Source organism: Hypanus sabinus, chromosome 4, assembly GCF_030144855.1.
Source record: "Hypanus sabinus isolate sHypSab1 chromosome 4, sHypSab1.hap1, whole genome shotgun sequence".
Classification (NCBI taxonomy): Eukaryota; Metazoa; Chordata; class Chondrichthyes; order Myliobatiformes; family Dasyatidae; genus Hypanus; species Hypanus sabinus.
In genome coordinates, this window is record NC_082709.1 from 109,913,425 (window position 1) to 109,925,507 (window position 12,083).

The 12,083-nt window shown below is 54.8% G+C and overlaps 1 protein-coding gene across 1 annotated transcript in view; it reads right to left on the reverse strand.

The window, feature by feature from the left end:
• The window catches only part of rubcnl (rubicon like autophagy enhancer), a 111,860-nt gene extending 100,936 nt beyond the window's left edge, over nt 1-10,924 (reverse strand). Inside the window, exon 1 of the mRNA XM_059966144.1 lies at nt 10,903-10,924. The gene's annotated coding sequence lies outside the window, so the exon portion shown is untranslated. The remainder of the gene's footprint in view (nt 1-10,902) is intronic.
• Between the last annotated feature and the right edge of the window lie 1,159 nt (nt 10,925-12,083).

Below are 12,083 nucleotides of genomic sequence, written 5' to 3' on the forward strand. Positions count from 1 at the left end.
ACGGACTGCTGCAGAGCCAACAACCTGTCTCTGAATGTGAACAAAACAAAAGAGATGGTTGTTGACTTCAGGAGGGCACGGAGCAACCACTCCCCGTTGAACATCGACGGCTCCTCGGTAGAGATCATAAAGAGCACCAAATTTCTTGGTGTTCACCTGATGGAGAATCTCACCTGGTCCCTCAACACCAGCTCCATAGCAAAGAAAGCCGAGCAGCATCTCTACTTTCTCTGAAGGCTGAGGAAAGTCCATCTCCCACCCCCCATCCTCATCACATTCTACAGGGGTTGTATTGAGAGCATCCTGAGCAGCTGCATCACTGCCTGGTTTGGAAATTGCACCATCTCAGATCACAAGACCCTGCAGCGGATAGTGAGGTCAGCTGAGAAGATCATCGGGGTCTCTCTTCCCACCATTACAGACGTTTACACTACACGCTGCATCTGCAAAGCAAACAGCATTATGAAGGACCCCACGCACCCCTCATACAATCTCTTCTCCCTCCTGCCATCTGGGAAAAGGCTCCGAAGCATTCGGGCTCTCACGACCAGATTATGTAACAGTTTCTTCCCCAAGCTATCAGACTCCTCAATACCCAGAGCCTGGACTGACACCAACCTACTGCCCTCTACTGTGCCTATTGTCTTGTTTATTATTTACTATAATGCCTGCACTGTTTTGTGCTCTTTATGCAGTCCTGGGCGGGTCTGTAGTCTAGTGTAGTTTTTGTGTTGTTTTACGTAGTTCAGTTTAGTTTTTGTACTGTGTCATGTAGCACCATGGTCCTGAAAAACATTGTCTCGTTTTTACTGTGTACTGTACCAGCAGTTATGGTTGAAATGACAATAAAAAGTGACTTGACTTGACTTTGATCAGGCAGGAGACTCTGATGCATTAAAAACAAGAACGGTCAGGATGGGAAATGGTTTCTTCCCCCAGACTGTTAGGCTTCTGAAGTCCCTGCCACATCGTATTCGAGGTGTCACTGGCTAATATGTTCCGTACCTTACAATATTTAATATTAATGCACTTTAGTTTGTTATTTGTGTGTGATGCATCTATAGATTTTATCCTTGCCTTCATAAGTCATCAAGCATTATGTGTACTACTGTGCTTTACACCCTGGCTTGGAGAAACATTGTCTTGTTCCTGTATACATTATATGGTTTTATATATATATATATGCATTAACTTGACGACTTGAGAGACTGGACATTATGAAGCCAAAAGAGATAAAGGAGATCTTAAATGTATTTTTGCATCTGTATGTACTCAGAGACAGACACTGAGTCTGTAGAAGTGAGGTGAAGCAGCAGTGAGGTCCTGGACTATATATGGGTTACAGTAGGGCACTGGAGAGTACAGTAGAAGAGAGGTTTCTGGGAATATGGATCCATAAGTCCTTGAAAGTAGCGTCACAGGTAAATAGAGTCCTAAAGAGAGCTGGAAAAATGGGCTGAAAAATAGCATATGGAATTTAATGCAGACAAGGTCACTGAGAAGAGTGGTAGAACAAAGGAATCTGGGAATAATTTGATGAAAGTGGCATCACAAGTAGATGCGGTTGTATGACACATTGGACTTCATAAATCTAAGTATTGAGTACATGAGTTAGGATGTTATGTTGAAGTTGTGTAGGAAGTTATTGAGGCTCAATTTGGAGTGTTGTGTGCATTTCTGGTTACCTACCTACAGGAAAGAAATCAAGAAGGTTGAAAAGTGCGGAGAAGATTTACAAGGATGTTACTGGGACTTAAAGACCTGAATTATAGGGAAAGATTGAATAGGTTAGGACTTCATACACCGGACTGCAGGAGAATGAGGGGAAATTTGATAGAGATATACAAATTATGGGGGGTATAGATATGGTAGATACAAGCAGGCTTTTTCCACTGAGGTTGGGTGAGACTAAAACTAGAGGTCATGGGTTTAAGGAATGTTTAAGGAAAACTCGAGGAGGAACTTCTTCACTCAGAGGGTGGTGAGAGGGTGGAACAAGCTGCCAGTGGGAATGGTGGATGCAGGTTTGATTTCAACATGCAAGAGAAGTTTGGATAGGTACATGGAAGGGAGGGGTATGAGGTCTCTGGTCCCAGCGCAGGTCAATAGGATTGGGCAGATTAATAGCTGGGACAAAGAGCTGTAGTACTCTATGATTGTATTAATAAACCAGATAGATTTTATAACAGTTTGATCATTTTGAGGTCATTATTACAGATACTTTTACAGATATAAACCTCTTTAAATTTCAGATTTAATTAATTATAGTGTGGTGCTCCGGGGTTGAGGGGTTGGTGGTTGGCGTGTTTGACAGCTTGCCCTGACATTCCTGGCGGCCAGCACTACTTATTGTTCTTGTTTTAAATTTGTTCGAGGGATTATGGTGGGATGTTCCAGTTCATTTTTTGTTGCATTTTAGTTTGGGTTTTACTGTTATTCGCTTGTGTGGGTGGGGGCCACCCTGACTGTAAGCGGGGTGTGTGATAATCACCTCCCCCGTCTGTATGTGACTGTGGGTTCACTCCCCGGGTCATAGTGCCGGTCTGTTTTTGTGCTTATCGCAATAATATCGGCACTTGAGTTAAACGAGCTTTTCTCGTCTGTCATCATGAACCGAATGCTTGCCACGTTGGTGTCAGGAGTGGGATTAGAAATTGACAGTGAGGTTGAAGCGCTACAACATCGGACGAAGCACCATAAAGCCCAGGGAGTAAGTCGGGGACCGAGGAGTATAACTCCCCCGCACACCCAGGCCAGGTTCCCGGAGACAGGACGCCCACCTGGGGGAGAGCCTGGGAAGCAAGCACTGTGTCTTCCCAGGGAACCCCGATGGGACGAGTGCACCCAGGCTCCCCAACCCGGGGGACACTGTACAGTGCATCACCGGCCTCCCCCGGGGAACCCCGATGGGACGAGTGTACCCAGGGGACACTGTACAGTGCATCACTGGCCTCCCCCGGGGAACCCCGATGGGACGAGTGTACCCAGGCTCCCCAACCCGGGGGACACTGTACAGTGCATCACCGGCCTCCCCCGGGGAACCCCGATGGGACGAGTGTACCCAGGGGACACTGTACAGTGCATCACTGGCCTCCCCCGGGGAACCCTGATGGGACGAGTGTACCCAGGCTCCCCAACCCGGGGGACACTGTACAGTGCATCACCGGCCTCCCCCGGGGCCCACACAGGGGAACCCCGATGTGACGAGTGTACCCAGGCTCCCCAACCCGGGGGACACTGTACAGTGCATCACCGGCCTCCCCCGGGGCCCACACCGGGGAACCCCGATGTGACGAGTGTACCCAGGCTCCCCAACCCGGGGGACACTGTACAGTGCATCACCGGCCTCCCCCGGGGAACCCCGATGGGACGAGTGTACCCAGGGGACACTGTACAGTGCATCACTGGCCTCCCCCGGGGAACCCCGATGGGACGAGTGTACCCAGGCTCCCCAACCCGGGGGACACTGTACAGCGCATCACCGGCCTCCCCCGGGGCCCACACAGGGGAACCCCAATGGGACGAGTGTACCCAGGCTCCCCAACCCGGGGGACACTGTACAGTGCATCACCGGCCTCCCCCGGGGAACCCCGAAGGGACGAGTGTACCCAGGCTCCCCAACCCGGGGACACTGTACAGTGCATCACCGGCCTCCCCCGGGGAACCCCGATGGGACGAGTGTACCCAGGCTCCCCAACCCAGGGGACACTGTACAGTGCATCACCGGCCTCCCCCATGGCCTCCCCTGGGGAACCCCGATGGGACGAGTGTACCCAGGCTCCCCAACCCGGGGGACACTGTACAGTGCATCACCGGCCTCCCCCATGGCACACATCGGGGAACCCCGATGGGACGAGTGTACCCAGGCTCCCCAACCCAGGGGACACTGTACAGTGCATCACCGGCCTCCCCCGGGGAACCCCGATGGGGCGAGTGTACCCAGGCTCCCCAACCCGGGGGACACTGTACAGTGCATCACCGGCCTCCCCCGGGGAACCCCGATGGGACGAGTGTACCCAGGCTCCCCAACCCAGGGGACACTGTACAGTGCATCACCGGCCTCCCCCATGGCCTCCCCTGGGGAACCCCGATGGGACGAGTGTACCCAGGCTCCCCAACCCGGGGGACACTGTACAGTGCATCACCGGCCTCCCCCATGGCCCACATCGGGGAACCCCGATGGGACGAGTGTACCCAGGCTCCCCAACCCGGGGGACACTGTACAGTGCATCACCGGCCTCCCCCGGGGCCCACACCGGGGAACCCCGATGGGACGAGTGTACCCAGGCTCCCCAACCCGGGGGACACTGTACAGTGCATCACCAGCCTCCCCCGGGGAACCCCGATGGGACGAGTGTACCCAGGCTCCCCAACCCGGGGGACACTGTACAGTGCATCACCGGCCTCCCCCGGGGAACCCCGATGGGACGAGTGTACCCAGGGGACACTGTACAGTGCATCACCGGCCTCCGCCGGGGAACCCCGATGGGACGAGTGTACCCAGGGAACACTGTACAGTGCATCACCGGCCTCCCCCGGGGAACCCCGATGGGACGAGTGTACCCAGGGAACACTGTACAGTGCATCACCGGCCTCCCCCGGGGAACCCCGAAGGGACGAGTGTACCCAGGCTCCCCAACCCGGGGGACACTGTACAGTGCATCACCGGCCTCCCCCGGGGAACCCCGATGGGACGAGTGTACCCAGGGGACACTGTACAGTGCATCACCGGCCTCCGCCGGGGAACCCACACCGCGTCACACAAGATGCTGCAGCCACGGGAGGACGGGTAACGTGGGAGGTACCGTCACTGCCACCACAGCAAGATGCAGCTCAACGGCCTCAGGAATTCACAGCACACGGTCCACCCTGAAGATCCCCAGGTACAATGGTACTAGCCTCCTGGAGCTTCCCTGGTGCAGCAGACGGTGCCACATGGCACGACGGGGGGAGCCCCACCGAGACAGCGGCACAACTTCCTCACCTCGGCCTACTGTCGGCGGAGCAGCGTGACCACAGGGCCCTCGCGGGGGTGCTGGAGCAGAGGGAGGCAATGTGCAGCAGACGGTGCCACACGGGAGGAGGTTTGAGGGTGTTTGCAGCAGATCTCTGCCACTGTGCTTGGCATGGCTACCCCCCGGTTCCCTCCCGCGGCCCAGGAAGAGCACGCCCTCCATGCCCTCCAGAGCGTCTCCAGCAGCACGTTCACCTGACGTTGCCACCCTTCTGGTGGAGGTGGAGAGGGCAGAATCAATTATAGCCCCCCAAGGTGTTGCACACCACGAGCTGGGCTTGTGTCACCGAGGCAGAGGAGGGGCCCATGAGACAGGTACGACCAGCTCCGCACTGGCCCCGCCGTGCAGCCTGGAACTGTCCCTCACCAGAACCACGCCACAGGTCAGAGCAGCCATCAGGAAGCATCAAGCAGACAGTGCCGTGAGGGAAGCGCCTCTCGAGTCCTCCGGCAGAATCCCTCCATTGTTGCCCCTCCGGGTGGGCCGTTTGGGCGAAGGGCAGGGCTTATACGTGGACCGCGTGGCGGGGGGCATCAGATACCGTGCATTGGTGGACACGGGGATCAACCATCAGTATCGTCCGTCCGTGTGTTCTCCCCAACACGGACCAGCATCCCCGCCCGGGTGGACAACGACGTCGTCCAGCTGACGACGGTCACCGGTGACTGTGCAGCGATGAGAGGGATGAGGAGGCTGCGCATCGCAGTGGAGACGAGGTGTGGCTCACCTCCATCCGGGAGTCCTGCATCATTGGCCTGGGCCTGCTGTCCCGCTGGGGCGGGGGGGTGGGCGGTGTGGATGTGCCGGGGGCAACACTCTACCTCGGTGCTGAGGCCGTGGCTCTCCTAGGGCAGTTCTGGTGAGTGGACCAGGCGGGGGCAGAAACAACCACCACTGGTCACCCCAACGCAGCTCACAGTGCCCGTTATCAGCAACCACATCGATGGAGCATGACGACATGGGCAACAGCACTGCGCCATCCTCCAGCGAGACCGTGCCCATTATCAGCAACCGCATCGATGGAGCACGACGACATCGGGAACAGCACTGCGCCATCCTCCAGCGAGCCTGTGCCCGTTATGAGCAACCACATCTACACAGCACGACAACATCAGCAGCAGCACTGCGCCATCCTCCAGCGAGACCGTGCCCATTATCAGCAACCGCATCGATGGAGCACGACGACATCGGGAACAGCACTGCGCTATTTTCCAGCGAGACCGTGCCCGTTATCAGCAACCACATCTACACAGCATGACGACATCAGCAGCAGCACTGCGCCATCCTCCAGCGAGACCGTGCCCGTTATCAGCAACCGCATCGATGGAGCATGACGACATCAGCAGCAGCACTGCGCCATCCTCCAGCGAGACCGTGCCCGTTATCAGCAACCACATCTACACAGCATGACGACATCAGCAGCAGCACTGCGCCATCCTCCAGCGAGACCGTGCCCGTTATCAGCAACCGCATCGATGGAGCACGACAACATCAGCAGCAGCACTGCGCCATCTTCCAGCGAGACCGTGCCCGTTATCAGCAACCACATCGATGGAGCACGACGACATCGGGAACAGCACTGCGCCATCTTCCAGCGAGACCGTGCCCGTTATCAGCAACCACATCGATGGAGCACGACGACATCGGGAACAGCACTGCGCCATCTTCCAGCGAGACCGTGCCCGTTATCAGCAACCACATCTACACAGCATGACGACATCAGCAGCAGCACTGCGCCATCCTCCAGCGAGACCGTGGAGGCAGTACGAGGGCTGTGGTGGTATGGGAGGAGCAGTGAGGGCCTGGATTCCGACCAGCGGCCACAGCTGAAGGACCTGCTGGACCAGCACCTCGATACCCTCACAGTCAGGGATGAGGACTGCAGAGGCACAGGGCTGGTCTGAACCTACATCAACACCCTCACCCTCGCCAGGCAGTTGAGCAGCGGATCAAAGAGATGGCAGCGGCTGGCATCGTCGAGCTCTCCGCCAACCCACAGGCAGCCCCCGCGGTGCTGGTCCAGAAGAAAGTCAGGTCATGGCGGTTCTGTGTGGACAACTGCCATCTCAATGGCGTGACCCACTTCTAGTCCTTCTAGTCCTACCCACTGTCCGGATCGATGATGCCCTGGACTGTATCGAGGATTCACCCTGGTTCAGCTCTCTCGATCTCTGCAGTGACCACTGGCCCCAGAGGCCGGTCCAGGACTGCCTTCACCTTTGGACAAGGGCTGTGGCACTTCCGGGTAATGCCTTTTGGCTATGTAATAGTCCAGCCACCTTCGAGAAACTGACCGAGAGGGTTCCGGCCCACACATCACAGAGTAACTCGGCCACCTATTTGGACGACCTCCTGGTGCACGCAGTAAGTGTTGATGACGCCCTGTGGAACTCGGAAGAGGTCTTTCTCACCATCCGCCAGGCAAACCCGCGTCTCAGCCCTGTGAAATGCTGCCCGCTGTGCTTCAGACAAGGTTCCTGGGGCATCGGTGAGTGCGGAGGGAGCGTTGACGGCCCTGCAGAAGGTGGTGGCAGTCAGGGAACGGCTTATCGCCCCGCGATGTCTCCGAGCTTCTCAGCTTTCTGGAGCCGGCATCACACTACTGTCGGCACCATCGCCGGGCCCCTGCACCGGCTCACCAGGAATGGGAAACCCTTCGCCCAGGCCGGCAATTCCACTGCCGCCTCAGATCAGCTCCGAGCTGCACTCACCCCAGGTCCGAGAGCAGGCCTACCCCGATCCAACGCACCCCTTCCTTGTCGACAGCAATGGGGGTCTCGGTGCAGTGCTGTCACAGAGGGGGACCAAGGGGAACTTCAGCCGCACCCTGAGCCACCCCGAACGGAACTATTGTGTCACCCGTGGTCCAGGCTCTCCGACACTTCCGCCCACATCTTCCTGCTTCGCACGGCCCATGCGTCGCTGACCTGGCCGTTGAGTTTCCATGGCCCCTGGCGGTTGGAGGATCTCCAGGTCTATGATTTCGAGATAGAGTGCCGTGCTGACGGGCACCATGGCAACGCCGACGACCTCTCTCGCCGTCCCTGTGAGGTCACCGAGTGTCACTGCTGTCGCCGCCTCGAGGCACGGAGACAAGAGCAAGTGGTGGTGGTGACACTTCAGGTGGCAGCCAGAGGCGAGGCTGACCTCCCCGCCATGGACCAGCAACAGCCGCCGCGTGGCGAGTAGATGAGTGATCCCGTGGTGAGCGGGCAGCTGAGTGTGGGACAATGGCAGGAGTGGGCAGAGGCCTCCGTCCTGGATCGGGAGACCAAAGCCCCACACTCTCAGTGGGCCACTCCGAAGGTGTGCGATGGGTTGCTGTTCCATCATTAGCAGGCACCCCACAGTGACAGCTGGTAACCCCCCGGGGGCTCTGTGCCACAGTGCTGCGGTCGGTGCATGGGCTGGTGGTGTCGGCCATCTCTGGGTGGCAAAGGCATCGGTCAAGCTGTGTGAACGTTTCTGTTGGCCTGGGGACAGGACGTGGAGGTGTTGGTGCACAGCTGAAACGCTCGCATGGCCCAGAAGGGCCGTGTCACCAGTCTAGGGCACCAGTTCAGCAGTACCTGGTGGGGCCCCAATGGAGCACGTAGGGGTGGACGTCCTGGGCCCCTATCCTTGCACTGATGCCAGGACCCGCGTGGCCATGGATTATTTCACATAGTGGCCAGCGGCAAAGGCAGTCCCAGACCAGAGTGCCACCACCAGCGCTCAGAGACTCCCAGAGGAGTTCTTCAGCCACTTTGGCACCCCTGAGAAAACCCACAATGACCAGGGTGCAACTCCGAGGCGTAGGTGTTAGGTGAGGTCTGCAGGTGTCTGGGAATCACTGAAACACAGACCGCTCCCTTCATCCGCCAAGTGGTGGGCTGGTGGAGCCCTTCAACCACACCCTGTCTACGCAGCTTGCCACCCTCCCCAGCCAGCACCAGTGTGACTGGGGTCGCCACCTCCCCCTAGTATTGTGGGCACACCGGGCAGCAGTTCAGGAGAGGCCAGGTTGGGGCACCTGGGCGCCCGTGGGCTGTTCATGATGTAGCTTGGCAGAAACAAAGTGCAGCCAGTGGCCGCCAACAACGCGTTTACGATGCCCACAGCCAGGGACAGGACTTTACTGGGAGGAGCGAGTATGGGTCAACTGCCCCTCCTGGAAGTTCCAAACCGGGAAGCCATTGGAAGGGGCCGGGAGAGGTGCTTGACCGTATGCAGCCATGTTGCATCAGGACCGGCTGGCACTCTATTGGCCTTTGACCACCACCGGCCCAGTCAGGCTGAAGAACACTTCGGAAGCCTTGCCTCTTGCCTCTCCTGGGGGGTGGGGGCTCCAGGCACACCCCAGTGCTCCAGGTGGCAGTGTTGACCTCCAGCAGGGCTCTTGGACTTTGTTGTGGAACCTGGGGTTGGCCAGGATGGTTGATACCTCAGGTGGGGGCATGGTCGACAGCTCACCCCAGCATTGCTGGCAGCCAGCGCCACTTATTGTTATTGTTTTAAAATGTGTTTCTGGGATTATGGCGGGTTGTTCAAGTTCATTTATAATTACATTTTAGCTCGGGTTATACAGTTTGTGTGTTTGTGGGCCACCCTGACTGTAACTGGGGTGTGTGATGATCACCTCCCCCGTTTGTATGGACAGTTCTCCCCCCGGGTCATGGCACCCGGTCTGTTTTCATGCTTATTGCAATAAAAACGGCATTTGAGCTAAACCAGCTTTTCTCACCTGTCATCATGAACTGAATCCTCGCCACAGTATGGATGTAAATTCCCCAAAAGCCCTGCTAGGATATGAACTCATGTTGCCAAATCAGTGTTTTGTTGCCAGTCTATTGGCGCAAGTTGCTGGAGATAACTTTTTTGAGGATCTGCAGTAGGTGCCTCTGACAATTACAGTACCTGTACTGTCGAGACGCGGTCACACATATCTGCTTCTAATCACCCCCTCAGGGGTTGCCTCTTTCCTCTGGATTACTGACAAAGATGCCCTGCATCCAGGGGTAGGCCTGGGATCTCCCCATTCCCAAGCAGCACTACAGGATGGGTTGGGGAGTCCCATCCAGGGAGATTCCTTTGTGCTGTGGTACAATCAGAACAAGTGAACAAAAGTGGCAGAGCAGGGGTTTATGCCATGGATCAATACATGGGGTCCATTGACCTGAGTTTGGGAACCCCTGGTGGTAGCAGCAGGTTAAAAATCCTAGAAGCCATATCCTTGCTGAACGTAGTGTCCTGGGATCTTTTACATCTAACTGAGAAAGCCAACAGTGATTTGGAGTATCATCTCAGCTGAGAGATAGCATAATTGACAGCACTGCGTTCCTTCGTTGCTAACAGTACCACAATCCCATGACCAAAAAGAAGCATTCCAGCACCTTTACTTCCTCAGGAGGACAAATAAAATCAGTGTGACCCTGTTGTGGTATACCATTCTCTTGATGCTACCTGTGCTGGGTCAGATTACAGCCTGGTGTGCCAACTGCCCTACCAAAGACCACAAGTACCTGCAGAGAGTTGTGGACACAGCTCTGCGCATCATGACAACCAGCTCTCTCTCATGGACTTTGTCTACACTTCTTGGTCCCTCAGTAAAGCAGCCAATATAATCAAAGACCACCCCCACTCCAGGTATACTCTCTTCCTCTCCACCCCACAACCAGAAGATACAAAAGCGTGAAAGCGCGTACCGATGTACCGACAGGCTCAAGGACAGCTTCTGTCCACTATTAAACAGGCCTCTAGTATGATAAGACGGACTCTTGGCTTCACAATCCACCCATCAATGAGATTTCTCCCTATAGTCTGTACTCACTCCACTTCCTCTGTAACCATAACACTCCATACTGCATTCCATTCTTGTTTTTCCCTCGTACTACCTCCATTCACTTACCTCCGAGCACCGTCCATATTCTCTCCTTTAGTGTCGACAGAGTGAAGCAGAGTGAATTGGGAAACAATGGGTTAGGTTTATGCATCGGTGGGTGGAGTTTTCAGTTAAACCTGTATTTCCCCGAAGCTCAGTTCCCCATTATGCGCAGTGGATAATTTGAATGTGCGTGTTTGCTTCTGCAACAGAAGCTCCCTCACAGTTTTACAGTTGGAACTTTTGATCTCAAGACACTATTGCATAGCAAGCAGAATTTTAAAGAAAAGTCAATGCAGTTCAGTTAGTGAAGTGTCACCAACTCAGTTCCTCTGATCATTTCTTCTGCGTCAGAAGATTATGGATTCAAATTTCATTTAAAACACACAAAATGTTGGGAAAACTCAGCAGGCCAGGCAGCATCTACGGAAAAGAGAACAGGGCTGAAACCTCGAATATACTCTTTTCCATAGATGCTGTTGGCCTGCTGAGTTCCTCCAGTACTTTGTGTGTGTTGCTCAGATTTACAGTATCTGCAGATCTTCTCTTCTTTCAGAAACATGTGCATATTATTTTAGGAAACACGAGAAATTCTGCAGATGCTGGAAAATTAGAGCAATACACACAAAATGTTGGCGGTCAGGCAGCATCTATGGAAATGAAAAAACAGTCGATGTTTTGGACTGAGACCTTTCTTCAGTCCTGACCGGCTGAGTTTCTCCAGCATTTTGTACAGTTCCAGTGTAGTTTTGAAGAAATAGTGCACTATCATTTATTTCAGATCAAAGTTCAAATTAAGTTTATTATCAAACTACAAATATGTCACTATATACAACTTTGAGATGTATTTTTTGCAGTCATACTCAATAAATTCATAGAATAATAACTATATTATTGACAATTGTGGGAATGACTTGCAGCAGACTGAAAAGCTTGAGCATGTAGGTGTTAAGGAAGAGGATGTGGTGGAACTTTTGGAAAACATCAATTTGGATAATTCACCAGGACCAGACAGGATGTACCCTAGGGATGCACCCTAGAAGTAAGGGAGGAGATTGCTGAGCCTCTGGCGAAGATCTTTGCATCCTCAATGAGGACGGGAGAGGTTTCAGAGGACTGGATGGTTGTGGATGTTGTTCCTTTATTCAAGAAAGGGATCAGAGATAGCCCAGAAATTATAGGCCAGTGAGTCTTACTTCAGCGGTTGG